A 10,190-nucleotide genomic window follows, 5' to 3' on the forward strand; every position below is an offset into this window, starting at 1 on the left:
CATGTTTGCTCGCCTCTTGAACTCTCGCCCATCTGCTCGCTGTGCTCTTCGTGCATTACTTAGTTTTTCCTTCTGGACTCAAGTGAGGCAGAGCAAGTGTCTGAGTAGTCAAACACGAATGTTCCAAAACAACCCAAAAGACGACCAGTGGGACCAGAATTCCATGATTGATGAAATTCGTTCTTGCCCAAGTCAAAATGCCTGCTTTCGTTCTGCAGTGCGGAAATTCCAAGCACATGCTTTCCTCCACTTTAATATACAAGCCTCCCACTATCCAGGTTAATCGCAATGTCTCCGGGATCAGTTATTTTTCCTTCCTGCACTCATTATTTGAAATATGTGACCTTAAAATCAATCCTAACTTTGCTTTTTTCTGAACTTTCCTTGTTTAGTCGAAAGTTTTTCCAAGTTTCCAAAAAAATCAGGTATGCTTTGAACTATATTTTACATGTTTTGGCAGACGCAGTGAAATAAAAAGATATTTTAAGTTTGAATTCTAAGTCACTGAACTTTTCAGTTCTCTTTTATGCAAACAAAATGTAAATTCATCAATCTTAAGAGTCTTAAAATAAAAGTCCCTCTCGTTTCCCTTCCTGTCAGACTTTGCAAATAAAACTGCTTTAGTGTCTTAGTTACCTTCGCATTGGAAATGCGGAAGGTTATGTTTTGATCGCTGTGTATTTATTTATTTATTTATTTATTTGTATGCGTGTTACTCGCATAACTCAAAAAGTATTAAACCGAATTGCATGACATTTGGTGGGATGATTGGTTATTATCCGGGGACCATTTGATTCGATTTTGGGATCGATCGGTCAAAGGTCAAGGTCATGAAAAGGTCGAAATCTTCTTTTTACCATAGCGCGGTCAATTTTTATCCAATTGGGATGCAACAAATGCCAAAATGTTCATAATTCAATGCCCAATCTTGTGATATGCGAAGGTATGCGCTCTACCGAGTGCCCGTTCTAGTTTTATATGTATCTATAGCAGGAGGTTAGCAAAGGGCGTAGCTGTGGTCTAATGTATGTATTTCTCCTGTTGATATAACAGCGTGGCTGATGGAGGTGAGGATGGACGCCACCATTTGATATCACCACAGCTTTAAGTAATCCAATCTTAAGGGCTAGCTTTAAACCTCTCTTAACCATACCGTAATACACACTTTGACATTTGAAATAGTCCTAAATATTCTTTTTTTAAATTGTAACCGAGAACTTCTTCGAAGAATATGTTAAAGAGTGAAGAGTCTCTCTGACAAAACTCTCACGAGTCATCAGAATGGAAATGATCCGATAAAAAAACAGCTGTGTTTCTAATGTTATTGTAGTGAGTCCCACGTGCTGCCGATGCTCCTCTCCTCAATGTGCTCATGTAACACTGTAAGTATGAAGAGGTAATGTCCTATGCAGACAACAGCAGTGAAGTAAGACCCCAGACACTGTTAGTGTGCTATTTATTAACCCAACTGGCAGCAGATGAGAGAGGATAAGGAGACTGAAGGAAGAAGTGATGGCTTTTAATTTCCTGCAGGGAGCACGCCCTGCTGCTGCTCTACGGCTTCTGTTTATCCAATGGCCTGTAATTCCTTCTGGCCTTGGCCTTGTGTCAAGTTACAGACTCGGCTTCAAACACACAGCGTCACTGCCACAGCAAAGACAGCGTGTGCCCGACTGCCCAGACAGCGTTCCTCCGCTATCTGGAGCGGCGCGACTCAGCTGCACATCAATGTCACTGTCCCACCGCAGTGATGACCATAATATCCAGAGGAGCAGCTGTGCAGGTTAAACAGCACTCCAGAAGGATAAGTCAATACAATAACAGTGCATCGGATTAAAATAATTATACCGTACACTCACGGGCACGGCCACCAGCAAATATGTGTAAAGATAACGTGCAACATGAGCCGTTGAGATAAGACCACAATGAATCCTTAGCTATACTGAAAGTATCCAGTACTACTGCATCCAGACTGAAATATCTCAACAACTGTTGGAGCTTTACAGATGTGCGTGGCCTGCAGAGAAAATATCTATTACTGACGTTGGTGCTCCCCAGCTATCTGTCTTCTTCTTCTACTTTTTTTCCACCTCCAGGGTCGCCAGGAAGTTGACATTTTAGTTTTTTATGAAATGTCATTCTTTATATATACCCGCTGAAAGATTCATTCAAATAATATTGGTGGTTCCTTCATTTTTCATCTGGCGCCATCATCAGGTCAAATAGCATCGAATGAATGATGGACGGTCACGATATTGATGGAGGATAAATACGTCATCATTTAAAAGTAGTGAATACTCACTTCGCGTTTCATTAATTTTCCTTGATTAGAAAAGAAACGTGTTTTTTTAAAAGTTTTTTATTTAATCTTTGTTCAAATAATAAATTCATATTGGCATTGGACATCCTGTACAAAACCAAAAGTCCCTCATGCTGAGCATCAAGATGAGTGTGGCCTGAGAAATGGACACGATGTCTTCTGTTTGCACGACAATGAACAACGATGCCGAGGAAGTCAAGTTTTTCCGTTTTGCTGACCACAAATCGTCCGCCTCCACTCTCCACAGAGGTGTGACATATTAGAGATATTTATTATAGGCAGACGTATTTCAACACAGACACTAAAGCTCCCACATGCTGGCATCGCGTGAGAGGGACGGAGATGTAAACAGTCGAAATAGAGACATCGGTGTTTCGTTTATGTGTTGCTGCGAGGAGGAAGTCGGATTCAAGTTGAGACTTATGTGAAGTGACACATGTTATGGCGTCGCAATCTGGCTGAGGCTCACTTGCTTAGTGGAGAATGGAAGTCAGGAATACATCCGTAACCCACTTTGGTACCAGCTATTTATGCCATTTTCTTTGCTTTTGGGTGCTTCCTGATGCCTCTTTGTAATTATTTGTTATTTTACCTTTAATGTTAAACTAATGGAGATTTAGCCCCAAAGAACTGTGCAGGAAGTTGTATGTATTTACCCAATGTCATTCAATGACGTTATGTACGTGCATCATGCAATGTGTGGAGGGCATCAAGTGCGGGTGGGGGTCACCACAATATTTTGGCTTTGGTAACGATGGCTGCACGGACAATTTTGGAAAGATTTGGCCCAGAAAAGAAGAAAAAAAAGTCCGCAGCAGAGAAGAGCAACAAGTATAAACCGTGGGATGACTCGCTTGAAGGCGTGTTTGAATATAAAAGTTCTTTAAGGCATGTAGGTTCATGGCCATCAGCCAAACCAAGTAAAATCCCGGTCACCTGTTGGCTGCTTTGTACGTAGGCACTATATATATATATATATATATATATATATATAAAATATTGTTACCGCCTGCCCTTGGGTTTCAGCTTCCTCCTGGAGCTCTGCTCCTGGGTGCATTTCTGGAAGTTTTCTGGGCACATCCAACTCGGAAACCCCCGGCTAGATCCAGAAGACACTGGAGGGATCAGATATCCCATTTGACTTGGTGCAGCCTCGGGATCCCCCAGGAAGAGCTGGAAAACATTGCCTGGATGTCTGGACTACTTCGCTTAGCCCGCTGCCACTGCATCCATGCATCCCTCGTCTGTAACTGCTTATCCTATTTAGGGTCACTGAGCTGGAGCTGATCCCAACTGACATGCGGAAAAGGTCGCCAGGCTATCACAGAGCTGACAGATAGAGACGGGCGATCATTCACCCTCACATTCAGACCTGCATGCAATTTAAATAAATTAACCTAATCTGCACGTCTTGGAGCTGTGGGAAGAAGTCTAAGAACGCAGAAACAGGGATAATTTGCAAATTCCACACAAAAGAGTTGAATCCCAGCCCTCTTGCTGTAAGGAGACGACTACACGACCAGGCCGCCCTCCAAAACCACCAGGCCCCAGATAAGTGGGAGAAAATGAATGAATAGATGGATTAACGCATCACTGCTTCTGATTGCAGATTCAGGACACACATCTTCACCCAGGATTGAAATGCTGCCTTTTCAAACATTTGACGAGACAAAATTGTGGCCTCAGTCTGTTTTTCTCTGCTGTCGAGCGCATCAGAGCAGGATTGTCTCCGGCAAAGCTGAGCCAGAGACCTCCTGCCACTCAGGTTGCAAATGTGCCTCCCGTGGGCCTTGGTTCGGCTGTGTGACAGCTGGAAGTGGGGAAAGTCAATGTGGAAAAAGCGTCCCGTAAGTGAAGCCCACTGACGAGTGTGTGCCGACCTGTTAGCGGGCATCACAGGAGGAAAGACAGATCCGAGACATGCTTTTCTGGAGCCATCAAGTCAGGGGGGCAACCTATGCAGCAACAGAACCATGATTTAAATGAAAGTTTGTTGTCTGTTTATTAGTTTAGTTTGTCTGGGCTTACTTGTTTGGTTTTTTTCACTGCTGCCCAGGACAGTCTTCTCTTGTTCTCGAACATTTCTCTGACTCGCTCAATGGACATTTATTGGCAGTTGCTCAAGCAGAAGACAGCGTTAGCTGCTCAAACACAGAAGCGCTGTTGCTCCGCAGAAAAAAGGTTGTGGGTTATAATGTGAGACTCTTACTTGACGTAATGTGAGGGGGAGCATGTTTGAAGCAACATGGCATCTGATGATTGACTGCATGTTGTATAAGGTTGGAAGGTCCTTTGAGGTACTTGTGAAAAATAGGCGTGGTAAAAACCTTCTCTCAGAAACGAAGCTCTAGCGTAAGCATGCCTGGGCCCGGAGTTTATTTCTCATATATCTGCCATTCACGCATGCTCACTGATAATTTACTTGCTGTCATTGTTTGGGGCTGTCCATCATGATATCAGCTGGTTGTTGGCCTATGATCCTACTGCCGTCTATTTTAAATATGATTGTCTCTCGACCATCAGTACATTCATGCTGCTGTTATGCATCCCTCCATCCCCCCATCTCCGCCTAGTCTTCGCAGATCCCTCAGCTTCATCAACTCATAATTCTATCAGCCTCACCACCACCAGTGTCTGGACTCCACGGGGGAATTCATCTTGTTGCTTCTCAGGCCCTCGATTACAAATCTCCCTTTAGAGTCCAAGCGCCAAAGACTCTGTCAAAATCTTATCAGCACATATCATCCTTTAATGATACATTATTATCTTTCCTTTATCTGACTTGTCTCTCCTTGAATCTTACAGTCGTGAACAAAAAATATTATGTGTGCATTTTTGAATCACATTCTGTGATGGAACTACAATTACAACCGTTTCAACACATTTCCAGATACACACCAACCCTAATCCTTTCAGCTATCAGCATGTGATCTCAGACTGGTCCTGTTCCCTTTGATGGTGAAGGTCAGATTTGGTGCCAACCATATCTAATGGCAAATCTGTGTTTACCAGCAACATTCCTTCACCAAAAAGCTCCTCTTACGAGCCTCCGCTGGTCTCTGTAACACGCTGGTCCGATGCATGCACATCGAAACTACTCAGAGGGAGATATTCTGCTCACGTTACGAGGTCAGAGGCATTGCTTTACTGGGCAGCCCACCTGGGACGGTGTGAGTGGGAAATACCTACTTTAAAGGTTACCTAGAGATGACAGTGCTGCATCTAATCTCAGGAAAGCTGACCGATATATAAGTTGAATAGGCATGCATGTAAAGAGAGTTGCTCTTTGCGTAATGAGTTGCAAATAAATTGGCAAATGTGTACGTGTCCATGAGAGCAGCATCCCCTCTTCTTCATCCCTGTGTCTTCAGCTTCCACAGAAGCGATGAGAAACGTGAGGGCGCGGTGTTGGGTTCCCTCCAGACCCCATTTCGTGTCCTCGATCGGTGGCGCGAGACAAAAGAACCACAGAAACTAGAGCTCGAGGTTGTGCTGCACTTTTACCGTGAGTCAGGAGGAGCAGAAGAATGGACTCCTTTCTCTGTCCGGCCGGCCTGGCTGTACTGTACACCTTGGAGAAGCACTCAGCACCGGGCGGAGATGGCCTGCCTTGATAATGGACACACACACACACACACACACACACTCAAGCCCCCTTTTCCAGGATCCCCTCGGCTTGCCAGAGCCTGAGAGAGAGGCAACGGTGGGTTTTAGTCATTCTGTGTTGGTGTGAATTCACCTGATCGCTCAGTCACCGCAGTTTGAGAACGGCTCAAAGAGCAAATTTGAAGTTGAAACTCTCCCTAAACTACTGTAATGTGATTTATATCAACACATTTTCCATTTGTTTTGTTTAGAATTTGAATGATTTATTTTCTCTCTAGGAACCTCAATGTTTTTTAATGCCTCTTTCAGCTCATAAAGCTCATTGACATGTGTGACCGTATCATTTCAGTGGTGTACATGTTCGTTCAAAACTTTGAAAATAGAAAAAATATTGTGTGGTGGAAGCACAACCAGCGAGAGTGAGAAAAGCAGCGTTGTCGTCTCCTCTGACCCTTTGTTGAAAAAAACAGAAAAAAACAGACAGTTCATCACTGCTTTTTTCATTTATCTTTTAGTTTGAGTGGGAGTTTCAACACAATTACAGCACACCGAGTCTCCTTTCTGTCCCCTCTTTTCACAGAGAAACTGGCACATGTGTTGTACTCCAAACCCAACAGGACAGTTCTGCAGAACATCGTGATTGTCCCGTGAGGACGAGGCCCTCCGAACAATGGCCCTCGCATCAAAGAAGCTTGTAGCCTTCTACAAATCAGTAAAAACAAAAACGCTAAACTGCCTCTGCCAGGTGGGCGAACGCCAAAGTGCTCAGTCAAAAAGAAAAACCCTGGAGGAGCTGCCTTTGAGCGGACTGTTGAACTATGATTCTGAATAAGACACCCAGAGGGAGTTGATAGACGTCGCTCAGTGCTCCTTCCAGTTTCTGTCAAACCTTATTTAATAGAGATAGACATAGTGGGGTCACCTGGATCCGGAGGTCCGTGTGTGAAGTGAACCGCTTACATTATAGGGAATTTGAGGAATGTTTGAATATCAAACTATCTGTATGTCTATCTGTTAAAAAAAGATACAAGTGAAGAACAATGAAGATATCTAAACATCTTCTGCCCACTTTGTGTTTGATTTTAATCACATGCTCTGTCTCTAAATACGTTAAGTTAATTGTTTTCAGATTAGAGTCAAGTATGTTCAATATAAATCTGCCAGAAACTTAATCAACAATAATTATTATTATCGATTTATTGTCCTTTAACCCTTGTGTTGCCTTCGGGTCATTTTGACCCGATTCAATATTGAATCGGGTCAAAATGACCCGAAGGCAACACAAGGGTTAAAAGGAATGTATAAAGCAAATAAGCATATATTTGCTGGTTCTTCGTCCAGTGGGATTTTTTTTGTACTGCCTTTCTCTGTTTATCATTGTAAATGAAATATATTGGGGTTTTAAATGTGAGAGTTAATGGTTAGGAATGCAACTAACAATTGTGTCCTTAATATCTATTGAATGTAAAAAGGAAATAGCTCAATATTATAATCCCAATTTCCTATTTCCTAAACTGATATATTCATATAAAAGATGTTATTATCATTAAATACTAAGAAAAACATTTGTTTATTTGCTAATAATTTAATCTAGTAATAAATTCAGCTCAATAAATTATTCAATGATTACTCAAACATATTCATCACATAAATTGATTATGAATCAACAATGAATTAATGATTAGTTGCAGCCCTACAATTTAACTTCATGTTATTTATTATATATATATATTGTTAGCACTGTCCCTGTGTGTGAGGCCTCATCGTTACATATTAGAAAATGTTGTTTTACAATGATGAAAACAAGCCCAATTGCTTTTAAGTTATCTTTAACTAATGTCTCAAGAGTGCCTGATTCTATGTCCTTTGATTATGCTATAAGCTAAGTAAAGTTGCCCAGAGGAAACAATGCCTATTGTACTGACACATGCTTCAGAGAGTCCTTTAGGGCTCTCAGCATCAACAGGTGGTCACTGAATCCCTCATGGATATGAGTAATGTTTTACCGTATTCACCGTTGTATCTGTGGGCGATGCCCGACCAGCCCGACACGCTGCAACCTGCTCATATGTAGCTCGCCGTAACGTCACAATACAACCAGCCTTTGAGAAAGTGCAGACAGAAGACTTTCACACAGCGATAAAGTCTGTTTTCCTGCAGATTTCCTAAAGCTTGTGATTACTGAGCTAATTACAAACATTCCTCTGAGAACTTGCAGGCTACTGCTCAGAACGTGGCAGCTTACGAGAACAGTGGGCTCCTTATACAGTACCGTGGCCAGACATATGCACACAGACAATATGCTGTTCTGTCTTATAAGACGTCCCTTAACACTCCAGGTATGGTTTATAAAATAAAGAATGTAGCCGACAGAAACTCATTTAAGAAGTATAGAAAGCACTAGAAAGCTGCATAAAGATCCCATAGAGATCTTGATGTAAAAACGCACCTGTCTTCACCTAAATCATAGCATGAGGGTGCAAAAGAGTCATCCTGCCCCTCAAGGTCTTTTACCATCTTGATGCTGTTGGCTTTTGGATAAGCTGTAAAGAGGAACAGGTATATATTGGAATACCAATAGTAGACTCAGATATGTGGCTACATCAATACTTAGACAGACAAATGTGTCATACTACCGAAACTAAGTAGACTTGACAGTGTCAAGTTAACAATTAAAGAGTACATTTTAACTCTCAGCCAGTAAACATATGGTCTCTTATCTTTAGAGTGTTGAAGTTACACTGAACATAGCTTTAACGTTTCAGTTTCTTTTTTACTCTACTCTGAGATTCACACTAGTTGTATGAAATGTTATTACACTTGTTGTGTCATTTTATAGGATACTAACTCAGTGTAACATATAATAATGTTACTTTCATACAACGTGGACACAGCTGCAGGGAGCAATTCAGTGTTAAGTGTCTTGCTCAAGGACACATCAACTAGGGCGGGGATTGAACCAAAAACCCTCTGATTGGAAGACAGACCTGCTACCCACTGACCCACAGTGGCTCTGTAAGGCTATGTGGATAGGGACCATATGTTTACTGGCTTAGTGTTAATGTACTTTTTAATTTTACTGTGTAGCTTTTGACTAGGTATCGTTAGCCATCTGTAATTCAGTGTTTCAAGACACAAAAACAACTTGAGGTGAAAACAGTAGTTATTCTAAAATGTTGCTTCTGCTGAAAAAGCAACATTTGATATAAAAAAAGTGATTTAGAGAAATTCTTTCTAGCACGTGATAAAACTCAATTTAAAAGGAGGAGGAGGAGGGGCAGAGCTTTAAATCAACACTGGTGTTTTACTCTGGCTCTAGTTGTAATGGCTCTAACAGAGTCAAGTCACTTCAACACTGTATATTTTACACAACATTTTTAACTCTGAATATTTCCACCAACACTGGGGGCTACTTACTCTTGCTATTGTTGTAATAACTCTGAAAGAGTCAATATACTTTGACACTGAATTTTTAACACTGGGGAATTTACTGTGTCGGTGTTTGTCGCAGCCCCAGCTCTTTTAAAACTTCATACATGGGAATGAGACGCCTAATTTGGTGCAACGCATCACAGATAGGTTGGGTTACTAAATATGAGCGGGCTGTGCACAGTTTACTCACATTATGTTGAATGATTCCTAAATATTCAGTCCAAAATGTTCAGTTTTACCTCAAGTTGCAGAGTGGAGACGTGAAGTTATTTTGAGTGATCCTAATACTGTTATCCTCACTCATCACAGCCACTAGTTTAGGACAATAAAGACTTCTATGCCACTCTATAATCATTATTTACAGCTTTACGCATCAACAAATCAAATTCTGATTTGTGTCACTAGTTTGCAATCAGATAGCATTTCTTTCAGTGGAAGTATATTGCACTTGACCCCATTTCTTACGAATCATATACAAAACAAATTGCTTCCAAAAATACACAGAAATGTCCTTGTGGCCAAGGAACTTGAAAGTACAAGGATGGGATACAACAAATATTATGATAGGAAAATGCAAACGCTGTACACACATTCCACTCCATCAGCTTTATGAATGAGACGATCAGATTAACCGTTTCACAGACATTTGCATTTAGTGCTAAAAGTCAAACACTACACAACACAAAACACTGGCATCCCATTCACAGGCGACAGGCCTTGTGACCTGAGTCCCTAGCATCCGGTTGGCAGACTGTGAAAATGACAGGGTAACATCAGATGGATGTCATGAATCCTGACCGGCGTCTTTCATCTACTGTACACTTTAGTGTCT

This window comes from Pseudoliparis swirei, chromosome 12, assembly GCF_029220125.1.
Source record: "Pseudoliparis swirei isolate HS2019 ecotype Mariana Trench chromosome 12, NWPU_hadal_v1, whole genome shotgun sequence".
Classification (NCBI taxonomy): Eukaryota; Metazoa; Chordata; class Actinopteri; order Perciformes; family Liparidae; genus Pseudoliparis; species Pseudoliparis swirei.